At 32.7% G+C, this 15,163-nt stretch overlaps 2 long non-coding RNA genes across 2 annotated transcripts in view; both read right to left on the reverse strand.

The window, feature by feature from the left end:
• Positions 1 to 4,722: 4,722 nt before the first annotated feature.
• LOC136273712 (uncharacterized) overlaps positions 4,723 to 15,163 on the reverse strand; it is a 28,697-nt gene continuing 18,256 nt past the window's right edge. The window contains exons 2-3 of the long non-coding RNA XR_010711938.1: positions 5,296 to 5,330; positions 4,723 to 5,200 (exon numbers count right to left, since the gene is read on the reverse strand). This is a non-coding gene — a long non-coding RNA (uncharacterized lncRNA). The remainder of the gene's footprint in view (positions 5,201 to 5,295; positions 5,331 to 15,163) is intronic.
• Positions 13,406 to 14,273, reverse strand: LOC136273353 (uncharacterized). Its single transcript, XR_010711541.1, has 3 exons — positions 14,143 to 14,273; positions 14,011 to 14,045; positions 13,406 to 13,930 (listed from the first exon to the last, which is right to left on the reverse strand). It is a non-coding gene; the product is annotated as an uncharacterized lncRNA (long non-coding RNA).

Raw genomic sequence — 15,163 nt, forward strand, 5'->3', positions numbered from 1 at the left:
AAAGAAACTCTTTAAAAATCTATACTTGATTTTATTGTTTATTTCGATAAATAATACCACACAACGTGAAGGTGTTACATACCACATTACTTGTAAGTAATGAATTTTCCAATTATCAAATTAAATCTATTCATATAACAATTTTTTCAAAAGAGCGGTTCCCATACAATTGGCCTCAGTTTAAATCAGCCAGTACCGGAAATGCATGTTTCCAGATTTACTTTTTTGCGTACTGCGTCATCAAAAAGTGGTGTATAGAGCCACCTTAAGACGAATGTTAAGTTTTTCGTTGGTACATTTATAGTGTAAAAGCTTTTTTTTACTTTTAAGAAATTGAATAGAAATAAAAATCGGATGATTAATGTTAAGCATTGACGAGAGTGGTTTTTGCTTTAAGCTACAATTGGTGGGTAAAAATTATAAATTCGTTTATATGCATAAGCAGCATTTCAAAATTACTATGCTCTACATCATATTCCAAAGTTCATCAATAATTACAACGAAATCACTGTATTTGTAATGGGTCAGGGTCAAAGTGATGTGAGACAAGAATTCATACCTTCACATTTTCCAGAAACATTTCTATAATCTTGACAGCACTCAAAAATTCCTGCTTCACTACAAACAATTGTACAAAATTGACTTATTTGACTTATTATATATGTAAATCATTAATTCGTTTAAAAAAGAACAGTAAAAAAAAAAAAATTAAAAAAACAATTGTATTAGGTTATGATTGTTGTCGGTAGAAAATAAGTATAGGGAACTTTATCTTGAGCATTTGATTAACAGAATATGAACTTAAGCTGGTAATTTAATTTAAAATGATAAAAAATAAAATTTTCTTACATGTAAAAGCACTCTGTACTATTAGAAGTTACAATATAAATGAAGTATGGCATTAGAACAATGCCTATTCCCGGTGAATCCATTTTGTTCTGATAGTCTTCATTAAAGAAAAACATAGCGCTCAAAGTTATTGAACCCAACTTGACTTCATACGGAAGTATTGTAAATTTTCCGTTCAAAGTCCATAATTATATTACCACTTGAAGTCAGATCCATTAAGTATTCATAATCAATTTTAAACACCTTTCTTTTTTATTATCGAGTAGCAGAATATTTCAAATTGAGGAAAACCTGTATGTTTTTTTTTCTTAAAAAAACCCTACTGCATGCTTTCTTACATGTAACATGACCTTCAATAACTACAGGGATTTTTCTTCTAGAACCCGTTTATTAATTAAAGAAATATTTAATTGTAAAAAAAGGGAAAAAAACATAACAAAGCAAATACGTTTACTGCAGTAATTTATAATATGTTAGTTCGATCATTGGTTTCAAGATGCTGAACAAAAATATTACCAAGGACAGTGGTTTTTTAATTAAGTTTTTACACGAGAGGGAAAGAAAGAAAAGGGAATTTACTTTACTTATGTTTCCTTCATCTTATTATCTATATCATACAGTTTTATGATTATGATATATCAAAATTTATACCAATGCATACAAATTGTAATTTAGAAACTCAGTAAACATGTCAAAATTTTTGGTTGAAATTAAAGAAAATCACAAAAGCATGATACTGATAAGAAAACAAATAAACATGCAAGGTTGCACCAGTTACATGACCATATCCGTTATAATAATGTTAGTAAGAATGTGTTGGATTGGATATATAATGTCATTTGAAGTGTTTTGCTCTATTCAACCATATTCATAACACTCTAAGAATACAGACGTTGGTAACGGTAAAATTACCAAGTAAATGAAACACATTCTTGTTATCATTTTAATGACTATAAAATCGTAATCTTATGAATAAGACTAAATGCATGAGTAGCAGTAATTCTTGCAAAACAAATATGCATAAAAAAGTTCAAATCACAACGAACAACTCTTAATGCAAACCGAATTGACCTACGTGACAGTAAATGTACAAGAAACAGAGTTCATTGAAGAATTTAAGAATTAAAGTACGAGTGTGTGTAACCCCTGGTCAAGATATGTTGTATTGAAACACAAAAACCGAGACGTTAGCCAAGGCTTTCTTCCCACAAGTAACATTTCGAAATGAGGTTATCCTGCAACATTAACTATAACAAGAATTTTATTGCTATTTCCACTTATCGTTTCTCATAAATATCTATGTCATTGGCTTTTCCGTGTAACCCCAACGGTAGTTTACATGTATATTGGCTACCGATTAGAATTGCATGCAGACAACATATTTTTCGTTGGATATTTAATACACTTTACTAAATAAAATTTTCTTTGAATCATATTTCTTTTATTTTAATGGTAATTACTGTAGTAATACGATTTTTAATACTACACGTTGTTTTATGTAAAAACACGCAGTGAATATGTTTTAGGGATGCCCTTGGAACAGCTCCATAAAGCTCTCCAAAATAAACATTTGAGGTAATACACTGGAACTGACTGGAACTAAGACGTGCAATTGACATGGTTTTATAACTTTTTTTGAAGTTATGCTTTCATGATCTATGGCTTAAAGTTCATCTGATCTCATAATTTACTGATGACGTTCGTGGTAAATTGGAGAATAACGTCCGCAGCATCTCTTTGATATTGGCAAAAACTGTAATACATGTAATATGCCATAACAAGTATATAAATTTGGGTAAAAGCAAAATCACGGTTCTGCATCATACATGCATGAACTATAATCAAAATACATTGTCGCGAAATGTACATGTACCGACATAAAATCAAAACGTTTGCAAACAGTCGTCAGATGGTGCTTTTCAGAATTTCATGTCACAGTATTTCGGCATGTCATCCGGAATTAAAAAACTCAACATCGGTTTTCTTGCGTAGAATTTGTTAATTTTTGTTATATTTGTTACTTGTTGTTACGTTTTTAACTGTCATTCAGTTAAAAGTATATTGTTGTTCCCTTTTTTAAACATTAATAATTATATACAAAACTATAAGTATGAACAATACTAGCGGAAAAAAGAAACTGTGCATTATTTAATATATGAAAAAACATTTAAAAATTACAATGAACAAAATTTATTTTTTGTAATACTGTTAACACATTTATTCGTAACAACATCTCATAACACATTAATCAATTTCAGCACACTCTAAAGTCACTGTTATTTGAAATTGAATTAACAAAATTAATAATGCGTGTGACCACCATTTGCGTTCACGCATGCTTGACAGAGACGCCTCATTGATGCCCGTAAAGCGTTCAGAAATGCTTGAGGGATGTTGTTCCAAATGTTGGTTAAAGCCTGGCCTAAATCAGCCAATGTCACTGGCTGATATGGTAAACGGCGTAAATGTCTTTCCATTTCATCCCAGACGTGCTCGAATGGCGTCAAATCGGGGAAAACAGCTGGTCAAGGCAAGACATCGACATTCTGTTGAACAAACAAGTCCCTGAATACACATGCAACGTGTGGCCTTGCGTTGTCTTGCTGCAGAGTGATGTGATTTTGATGTCTCTGTATGACGGGTATCACATGGCGCTGAATAATTTCATCTCGATAGCGTACGCCGGTGAGATTTCCATTGACAATTTGTAGAGGGGTCCATCCACGTGCTGATATTCGACCCCAAACCATAATGCTACCTCCACCAAATTGTCGACGTTGCACAACACAAGCGCCATTGTAACGCTCCCCAACGCGACGATACACTCTACAACGGCGGTCGCTGCTATCCAAATGAAATCTGGATTCATCAGTGAACAGAATATTTGCCCAGTCCTGTATTCTGAATCGCGTCTGGCGAGACGATAACGTTGAAGCAGTACTGGGTGCACCACTGGACGTCTTGGTCTGATGTTTTGCTCGCGCAGACGATTACGCACAGTTCTTGGACTAATTGGTCGAAGCCCTGGAATGCTACGGGCAGTCAAACTTGCTGTCTGGAAACGATTTCTCAGATGCACAAGTCTAATGTGGTTGTCCTGTTGACGTGACGTTACACGAGGTCGCCTAGAGCGCGGTCGATCCTGAGTGTTGCCAGATTGTTGAAAACGTCTCCATAATGACTGGATAGTGTTCCTTTGAACTCCAAAGTGTCTTGCTACAGTATTTTGTGCCATTCCAGCTTGCAGCATCCAAACAGCACGATTACATTGGTTTTCGTTGAGTCGTGGCATGACATAGGGGTAAATTTTGTTGAAACTAAAGTGATTTCCTAAACAAAAAAAGTTTAAACAAATCCTTTACAGTTTTTATTCCAAACAGTATTGGCCCGTAAAACTCGTGCGTACAAATTCTTCAATAAACAACAGGTACTCACTAACCATGAAAAAGTCCGTGCACCTGGACGGTTACCATCCGATATTGTCAAAATCATTACCATTATCGATTGTTTAAATTTTATAAATACAAACAATAGATAAAGAAAAATTATACGAAATTTTATGATGCACAGTTTCTTTTTTCCGCTAGTATATGTTTGATTACAATTATGGTCTGCTTCGAAAATCATTTTTACAACCAAATTATGCAATGAAACTAGAGATATTAGTTTTATAAATCAGAATAATAGCATTCAAACCGTCGAAAAATATTCAATATTTTATTTAGAACAAATTACTATAACAAAGATATTTTATTTTTAACTATAAACATTTCTTTTTTAATCTAAAAAAAAACATCATTATTTATAATGGATAAATATTTATTTCGTTCATTAAACTGCTTATAAAAATCATTATCATAGTTTAATTTTATGTTTCTGTTGTATTTCACGGAACTGTATTGACGATTCACTATAGATCTACTCTTTCTGGTTGGATGAAACCCGTTTCCATGTTTATTATTTAATATTTCCTCATTAAACTGCTTGTTTCCATCGCATTTTTTGTCGTTAATTTGAGTTTAAGGGGATGTTTTGGGTGACTTGAAAACGTCATAACCGTTTTTCTTTATGTTTGAAAACGACGACAAATGCTTTAAGCTGTTAAATTGAATATGATTGTAATTGTCAGATCCCCTGTACCAATGTCCATATTCTTCTGGATCCAACGTTTTTGAACGTGTAAGTGGTATTAAAGCCTGGTAAGATGGTTCTTTCGTCATTTTATCTTTTTCTACTGGAGTTATCGCTTTATTCAAGTTAGAGGGCAAATTGCAGACCATTGTCGATGTATCAGCACCATTATCAACCATTCGGGAGCCCCTGATATCATCATAGATGACTTCTTGTCTACCTGTAATATCAGAAATGTGAAGTACTCAGCTATCAAATACATATACATATAGTATAGATAAGAAGAGAAATCAACTTGCCGAAAAAGATAAGTACCTGCATATCTTTGAATAGGTTTACTTCGCTTTTTCCTAAAACAAAAACCCCCAAAACCATAACATACATTCTGCTAACAACAAAAAATGTATGCAAGACATTGATATTTGAGATAGTTACAGTTGTGTAACAGTAAAAATGCTCACATTTTTTTTTATAAGAAATAAGAAGAATACACAGCACAAGTAACATAAAAAAAACCCACTGACAACAAGCAAGGAGACTTCTTTGGTGGGAAAATCCTTCAGATCAGAATAAGGAGAAGAGTTAGGGTGTGCTGTACAGTATTTTTTTATTTTTGTAATATTTTTGAAAAAAATTTAATAAAATGGCGTAGATATATTCCAGTCCACATTATTATATCTTTCTTTAATGTAGCTTTTTTAAAAAAAAAATTCAATGTAATTGATTCCACAAATAAATTAGAAAATTAGACCGGTTTCACAAGGTGGATGGACCATATTGTCATGCGGTTATCTTATATATAATTGTTTAGTTTGTGAAATCAACGAGTACTCGACTATCGGTCAGGTACCTTAAATAACCTTAAATAACGATTCTATTCAAGTAAGATTGACATCCCTATTATATAAATCCAAGGATTAGTATCTGTGTTAGAGATGAGTTGAAAGTTGCTTTTAGACACGTAAAGAACGTAAAGTATTCGTAATATCTCTTAAGAAATAAATTAGGAATAAAAACCACGTGCTTATTTTTACTCTTACGAAATAAAATAAAAACTAGATGCTGTCATTAGACAGTAATACCCGCACCAATTGTTTGTCCCTAAATAACACTGTTTTGTACCAGTTTAATTAAAAATGAAGGCTACATGCAAACTCCGGTAATACATCTAAAAATTATAATTTTCATAACTGAAGGATGAGATCCCTGCCCATATGATAATACACATCGTGACATGAGCAGCACTTTATGTGCAATTTGGGGTAGAACTGTTTGCAGTGAATTTTCAGTTAATCAATAATCTTAACATTTTATGTCATAGGAAGTATAATGGTCTATATAATTATTACAAACAAAATTAAAAATTAAATTATGCCCCCTCCCCGTGGCGGTTGCCGGTTTTAGATTTGCTTCTGTGTTGTGCCTACATGAACATCATCGTGTGCACAGATTTAGAGAAGGGGTGGGAGTGAGGGGTCCAGACCCCCCCCCCCCCCCCTCCCCATGAAAATTCGTAAATTACCAAAAATACACCTTGGACCCCAATGCTCTTACAGACATGTAAACGCTCTAACCCATTGCGCTTCAATGTTAGGTAACATTATTTTTGGGGTAAATATTTAATCAATATTCAACATACTTTATTGTTTATCTCAATAGGAAGTATACATGTACATCACAATATGCAGGTGTCCTGCACCACCTTAATTAAAGCTGTTATTTACCTAATAAAATAGTGCAAGTGGATTTGAAGAATAGTTCATAAAAATACATGCATGTTACAAATGACTGATCTTTGTCTGAAGTTACGTACACAACACAGGTTTGCATGTCTCATTAGCGGGTACTAGTTTTACCCAGCTCTTCGATTAGATGGGTTCACGTGTATACATACATGGGTGTTGCTAAAACGCGGAACGGAAAACGGAACGGAAGGAAAACGGAAAATCTTATCTAGTGTTATTTACCTCATAGATTTGTTAAGTATGCTAAAACGATATACTTTATGTACCTTTTTAATTTTTTTTGAAAGATTAGCAATATTAGATTATTTATTCAAGAATATTTATTTCCTCAAAATTAACAGTACATGCATTGACCACTATATTCTGTCCCAAAATATCCTCGATTCACTTTTTGCTGTATATTTATATATACCTCAGGGTCCAAGCGTTTCTTGTTTAGAAGCATTAAACATTCTCATTATTCTTTCTTTAAAACGTCCTCTCTAGCTTATCAGCTGGTATAAATACACGGCTAAAAATAAAGAAGTCTACGGGGTTTTGCATTTTAACAGACCCGGATGATAGTGTTGAAAAATTGTGCAAGGTCTTCTGAGTGACTTCCAAATGGAGAAAAGATGTCAACATTTTCCATTATAAATCGTCCAAATGTGCTGCATGAATATTTTGGGATCGACAGACTATAGTCCCAATATATAATCGGAAAATCAAACCAGGCAACGTCTAGAGCTCTCTATTCGGATCATATGTATATAGCTGCTGGAATAAACAACTGCATGCTTTGTAATGCAAACGTAAACAAAATTGCATTGCTAAAAATACTAGTTTCACAAATTACTAGTTTCACAAATTACCGGGTATTTTAATGTTTACTGTATTTTAATTTTTTAATGTCGTCAGTCCTACAGTTTTTTTCTTCCATCTCAATGATACTGTATCGTCTGTATGATAAAAGATCGTCTAGAACACCGAAAATTCAATTTTGATGTAAGTATATACATGTACATCATATTTGAAAATAATATAAACATACTCAAAACACGCATAAAACGCTTTCACTAACTGCGTACGTTACGCTAATATGCCAGCAATACCATATAAGAGAAATAAGTAAAAAGTTATAGCTAATTTGCTCGTTTAATCACGTTAATGTTTCACAATTCGTATACATTTGATTTTTCCGTTTCGTACTCAACTAAAGCCGAATGAATACAATGCTATAATTGATAGACATTTATATGAATATTAATAAGATAGCAACATGTTGATAATCATTCATTAGATATAAATAAAAGATACAAAGTAAATCGTTTCTGGCCAGTCTATACCCTTTTTAAGCGATAAACGTGATGATATTCTCCATTCCGTTCCGTTTTCCGTTCCGCGTTTTAGCAACACCCATACATACATGTCTGTGTTTTCCGTATGCAGAAAAGGATTACGGTAGTTAAGATCAGCTAAAGGAATTCATTATTGTGTTTTAATTGGATTATCATTATGATGTTGACCAATTTAGGTAAACATAATACATTTAGTAGCAGTAGCACAATATAATAAGATGCCAGCATGGGATTCCTGCCAGCATACATACGCATGTATATAGGTTCTACTTTCACTTTCTAAACGTAATCTCCCTTTGACAGCATACTGTATCATCATCTTTTAATATTTAAATAAGCTTATCATCGTTACATATCCTATCGCATTTGTAAAGTTTCTGTCATTTTAGTTGCAAAAGTTATTTTTTTCATTTGTCAGACTGCATGCACTGTTGAGTTGACCCCATATTGACCCTGTATAAACAATTTCTTATTAAATATGTGTATTACATTTGTAAGTAAGTGTAGACACTTATATTTTTTTATATGAGTAATAATAGGAAGGAAGGAGTATTTCTTTCTTAATGTATTATAATGCATCAAATACAATGTAGGTCATGACCTTATGGGACTGTTCTGACCCCACGAAACAGGAAAATACAAAATATCTTCTAAAGTCATTATGATGCATCAACTGGTGTAAAGTACATTAATGACCCCCAGGTGTTGTCTTTAACCCCCCCCCCCCCATCCCCCCGCCTTTATGAAATAGGAAATGATATGATACACTGTATATTTTGTTAACTTCTGAGATCTGAGATCCTCATCCCTAAACCGTTTAATTTATTATTGCTCTTTGTGTCATTGCGCGTAAAATTGTATTGTAAGATTATGCCCCCTTGGAGACACCCTGACATTTTAGAACTAGAAATAATAATGTATTTTATCTTTTTCATATGTTATACAGTAGTGTTTGATCCATGTGGATAATTCCTAGCCTAATGATGTCACTGCTTTGTTTAGGAGACTTTACAATTGCCCCAAATAGGTGAATACACATGGCAGTGATGCATATAACATTTTGTTTATAAATCTTAAAAATTGAATTAAGCAATTTCCAAAATGTTAATGTGAATCACGAGAGAAAAAGCAATCAAGAAATGATTTAAAATTTGCTACTGTACACATGTAAGAATGTATTAAGAAGACTGAATCTTTATAAGCAGGTTAGATTGGGGGGGGGAATGAATGTGGAGTATAAACATTTATAATTTGAATCATTTATTGTTATTAATTAATTTTAACTTGTCAATGAATACTACTTATTGGTCCCAAAGTAGAAATATGACCTCTGATCGTATCGCAATAGATCATTTGTCAATTATGCAAGGTGTAATGTAATTTTTTTTAAGAATAACATTTTTTACCAGTTTATAAAAGTTTTTAGACACCCAAATTATATTTTGATTTTAATAGATTATTCGACAAGGAAGGGGGGGGGGAGAGAGAACAGTTTATATTTGAGTTTGTTTGGGAGTGGGGGTTCCAAGTCATATATTTGACAATTTTTTGATGTAATTTAAAATAAGACTAAGCCATACTACAGTCATGAACATGAATAGTATAGAACAAAACACAAACTAATACATGTACATGACATTGTATATATACATAGGAAGTATTACAAAACAGATGATTGATCTATATCTGGGTTCTTGAATTGAATCATATATCATGTACATATTATATTATTGTTTCTTTGTTCAAGGCATTTAAGATGGTATGTAGGTCATGATCCCAAGTGCTCTTCCTGAAATTATCAAATATCATAAAAACCATTGAGGTCCCCACCTTAATCCAAAGATATTATTCCTCCTTAGGTCATGCAGGCGCATCAGATCATTATGGCATGTAAGTCATGACCCTAAGGGGTCATCCTGACCCCCTTAGAATCAGAAATTGTCAATTATCTTTAAATTATTAATGTTTGATGATCCTATCTCTATTTAATCTTTATTAATTATTAAGTTTCCTGAATGAAGTTTGGAGACTTATTGTTTTTGTACGGTTCTTAATACATATATATTCTTCATCTTCTTTTTCTTCTTTCCCGCTCTGAACTTGTTTCTCAGAGATGGCTGAACATAATTGTACAAAACTCTAGGATATGATAGGCCTGCAAATCTAGTTGTGCACCCTCGTTTGATTTTTCTCATTTTGGGTTAGACAACCACTTTTCGGGGGGGGGGGGGGGGGTGTCAAAAGGGTGTGGGGTCTAACATTGAACCTTGTAGGAAGAATCATAGACTCTATATTGTAAATGGTAACTTAAAAAAAGATAATAATATTGGGTTTTCATAATCATATATTGGCTGTTCCTGGCAATATATAGGGTTTATTAGATCTGACCCCTGGGGTCATCCCCACCCCCCCCCCCCCCCCCCCCCCCCCAGGAATTTGAAATTACCATATATCTCAGAAATTGTTATAATCATGACCCCTAAACCATATATATTCATGTTTCTGATGTCAAGGGGCATCAAATGTTATGTAGGTCATGGGCCCTGTGGGTGGTCCTGACGCCCTCAAACAGCAAGTCCCTTAATATCTTCAAAACAGTTGAGATCCCCACCCTTAAACCATATATATTCTTGTTCCTTGTGTCAAGGGGCATCAAACGGTATGTAGGTCATGGGCCCCGGGGTTGGTCATGACCCCTCTTGAACAGGAAGTGCACGAATATCTCGAAAACGGTTGAGATCCCCACCCCTTAACTATATATATTCTTGATCCTTAAAGGGCATCAAAAGGTATGTACCGGTAGGTAATGGGCCTCAGGGTTAAATTTAATTTTTCAAAACCGTAATGCACATCTATGGAACAGTTCCTTTCATATCCCAAGATATGATGTGTCTATCCATTAAATCATAAAAGGAGTTTTAGGATCTATGTTTTTTTTAAGTGATAAACGTCAATTTTCTGCTACATTTTGACTCCCTGGATGAAATTTAAATTTTGAAAACCTTACTGCACATCTATAGAACAGTCCTTATCATATCCCAAGATATGATTGTCTATCCATTAAATCATAAGAGGAGCTCTTGGATCAATGTTTGTTTTTTTAGTGATAAACGTCAATTTTCTGCTACTATTTGACTCCCAGGATGAAATTTAAGTTTTTAAAACCTTATTGCACATCTATAGGACAGCCCCAATTATATCCCAAGAGATGACGTAGCTACTCCAAAAGTTGTAAGAGGAGTTCTGGGAACCATATTTTTTTTGCCAAAAAACGTCATTTTTTGTTGCCCACTGATCCCCTTAATTAAAAAAAAAAAATTCTGGATCCTGATCATGCCTCAATATGACACCCCCAATCATATTCTAGAAGATCATTTGGCTACTGCTTAAAAAAAATGACGTTTTTTAAACCAGTTTTTTTGTAAAAAAAACGTCATTTTTTAGCCATTTAATGACCCCCAGGACAAAATTGAAAATTCTGAAACCTTATTGCGCATCTATAGGATACCATAAAACATATTCCAAAAGATGATTTGTCTACTTTTGAAAATGTAGAAGGAGTTCGAGGAAGAAGGTTTTTTGTAAAAAAAACGTCATTTTTTACCAATTATTTGACCCCCAGGACTAACAGAGAATTTTTGAAACTTTTTTACAAAACAACATGATACCCCAAATCAAACTCCAAGAGTTCAGTTTGCTGGTTTATAAGATGTAAGAGCAGTTTGAGAAAGTAAAACGTGACAGACGGACGGACGGACGGACAGACGGACGGACGGACGGAACAGGGTAACAACAATATACCCGAACTTTCTTTAGAAAGTGCGGGTATAATTAAAACCAGATGCTGTAATGTTAATCAATAACAAATTGTTTTTCCAACTTATGCAATAATTGTCAAGTAAAAATTGTAAAGTGTTTTACATGCATGAGCAGCTTTCCATAATCATTATTCTCTACAATATTTTCTTAAGTTCATCAATGTTCAATAGGAAATTTTTGTCGGCGGTCGGTGATATGATTAAAGTAGAAAGTGGTTGTGAGTTTCTGCGGAGCTATTATTAACGTCTAGTTCAACCAAACGCTTTGTCTACGCAACGTAGATTTGCTCAAAGAGAGCGTGTGGTTTAAAGAGACCAGTTATAAAAATTGATTAAAAATGATAATAAAATGTATTGGTTTTGTGTACTTTTATATTTTAATCATTTAACAAAAAATAATAGGCTGGTGTACATACATGTAGCTTTGTTTTCATGTCTACAAAATATCGATCTTTTTGATTGCCTTTTTTTTTTGTTCAGAAAAAGTAAATGGTTCGCAAACGTTCTTTTGAGATTGCCTCAATTTTTAAATTTACTTGTTAACTGTAAAGTCAGGTTCATGGTGATGAGAGATAAACTATCATACCTTCGCATTTTCCTGAAACTTTCCTATAATCTTGGCAGCATACGCCTGTTTTACTGCAATCAATTTTACAAAATTAACTTATTATTTATGAAATTTTATATCTCGTTGAAAACAATGATATAAAACATAAAGATCGATAATCCTGTATATTTGGATAGTCGTTGGTAGAAAACATTATTGGGAACTCTATCCTGATAAAGAATTTAATTGTCTTACTTGTTAAAACACCCCATCGTATCAGAGATATAAATCAAGAATGGTAATAAAACAATGACTATTCCCTGTGAGTCCATTTTGATCTGACCATCTTTATTTGAGACAACGCCCAAAGTTATTGAACTTAACTTGACTTGATAAGGAAATATTGAAAATTGTCCGTTCAAAGTACATCATTATATGACCACTTGAACTTTGTAGTCAGACTCACTGCACTTTTCATTTCCAAAAATTACAGACATCATTCTAAGCAAGGAGTTTGTCTAAAATAACAATTAAATATATTGCATTTATTTTTGATTATTTGTTAATATATTATTTTGAATTCAGATTATTGTTAATATTTCTAATGTACGCGAGATTGGGCGTCACACAACTACATGCTTAAGTGGGTTTCTTTTGGTAATTTCAACCTCAAATTTCGACATGTTTAATGAGTTACTAATTAGATGTATTATCATAAATTATATATGTATTACATCATTAATATTATAATCATAAAACTATGTAACAACATTAAGTTATATAAACATGGTTATTCTTATTTTTATTTTTTTGCCTCTGTGTAGTTTTACGACGAATAAACTTGCAATATCATTTACTTTTCCCTCAGCTCTACCTCAGGAAATATTTGCCGTCCCTGGAGAAAATAATGGTTGTTATTTTTTTCAATGTGGAATTAATTATTGATTAAAAGTATTTTTTTTATTAAAATGCATCAAATAAAGTCTAAATGTTTATCATAATTTTAATGTTCTTCATTCATTCTGGTTTTTCTGTTGTATTTCACTGAACTGTACGGACGATTTACCATAGATCGATTCTTTCTGATTGGATGAAATATGCCTCTATGATTATTTCCAAATATGTCCTCTTCAAACTGTTTGTTTCCATCGCATTCTTTGTCGTTTAATTGAGTTTCAGAGGATGTTTTTGGTGACTTGAAAACGTCATAATCGTTTGTCATAGTATTTGAATACGAGTACAATGGTTTCACGCTCTTGAAATCAACGTGGTTGTAATTATCAGATCCCCTGCACCAATGTCCATATCCCCCTGGACCCAGCGTTCTTGAACGTCGTAGTGACATTCTAGCCTGGTTAGACGGTTCTTTTGTCATTCTATCTCTTTCTACAGGAGATATTACTCCATTCAAGTTGGATGGCAAATTGCAGACTCTTGTCGATGCATCGTCATTATCAAACATTCGGGTTTCTCTGATATCATCATAGATGACTTCTTGTCCATCTTTAATTTCAGAAATGTTAAGTACACAACAGAAATTAATATGTCAAAAAATTTCAATATAAATTATCATTTATAAGTACCTGCATATTTCTGAATAGGGTTACTTTGCTTTTTCCTAAAAAAAAAAAAAAAAAAGAAATATATTCAGCAAACAAAAAATAATGATCAAGACATTGAAATTTGAGATAATTTTAATGGTAAATAATACTTACAATTTACGATTACATATAAGAATCGTACACAGCAGAAGTAATATCAGAATACCACTGACAACTAGCAAGGAGGCCTCTATCGTCGGAAAATATTCCAGGTCAGGGTTAGGAGTAATGCTTGGTGGTTCTGTCGAGGCTACAGTATTTTCATGTTCATATTAAAAATGAATAACATTATTGTACATTTTACATTTACACTTTTTATTCTTCAATGTAGCTTTTGTTTTATTTAATTGCTAATTTCACTGATTCCAACAAATACAGTAGAAAAAATGTTTGTCATTCAATGCAAATGGTCCATTTTATCATTATTGTTATCATAACTGTTCTGAATTAAAAAAAAATAAAGTGTGAAATGATTGTGAAATGAGACTTTCAGTAAACTGAATGTTGGAATGGTCGAAATCTAAAGATTTTAAATATTTTAAGCGTTTAGTTTTCACCAGTCCACATGTACCTGACTCTGTGAAAATGATGTGATAAAACATATCATAAAAAATTAATAAAAGTAATTTAAGTGCATACATGCGTGTACCAAGACTGGAATACCTGTCTACGTACTGTAAATATTTTGTTTGCTAATTTAATCACGAATTTAAGAACCAAGGTTAGGTTCTTTTGACATGGGTTATGTAAATACACTCTTCATTAAGAAAGTGAATTTTATTAATATATATAAATTAGTTTATTAATTAAATTAATTGACTAGATTATCCGAGTAAATTTGACACCCTTAATAAATGTTAACGGCAGTAAATAGTGTTATTATACATTAATAGAATCTAACAGTACACAATATGAAAATGATATAAGCAAATTGTGCAGGGTTCTGATTGTTATTCCAGCATATTCTCAATCTGAGTTTAAGTTTTTAAAGCAAGAATATATAATACTATTTTATCATGTGTTTATCTCAATATGCGGGGGATATCACTTATGGGATAAATTTTTGATATTCTACGGTGTGTTCTCATGCCACGAGACGTCATAATTAAACATTACTTAGCTTAAGGGGATGAAT

The sequence above is a fragment of the Magallana gigas genome, chromosome 3 (genome assembly GCF_963853765.1).
Source record: "Magallana gigas chromosome 3, xbMagGiga1.1, whole genome shotgun sequence".
NCBI lineage: Eukaryota > Metazoa > Mollusca > Bivalvia > Ostreida > Ostreidae > Magallana > Magallana gigas.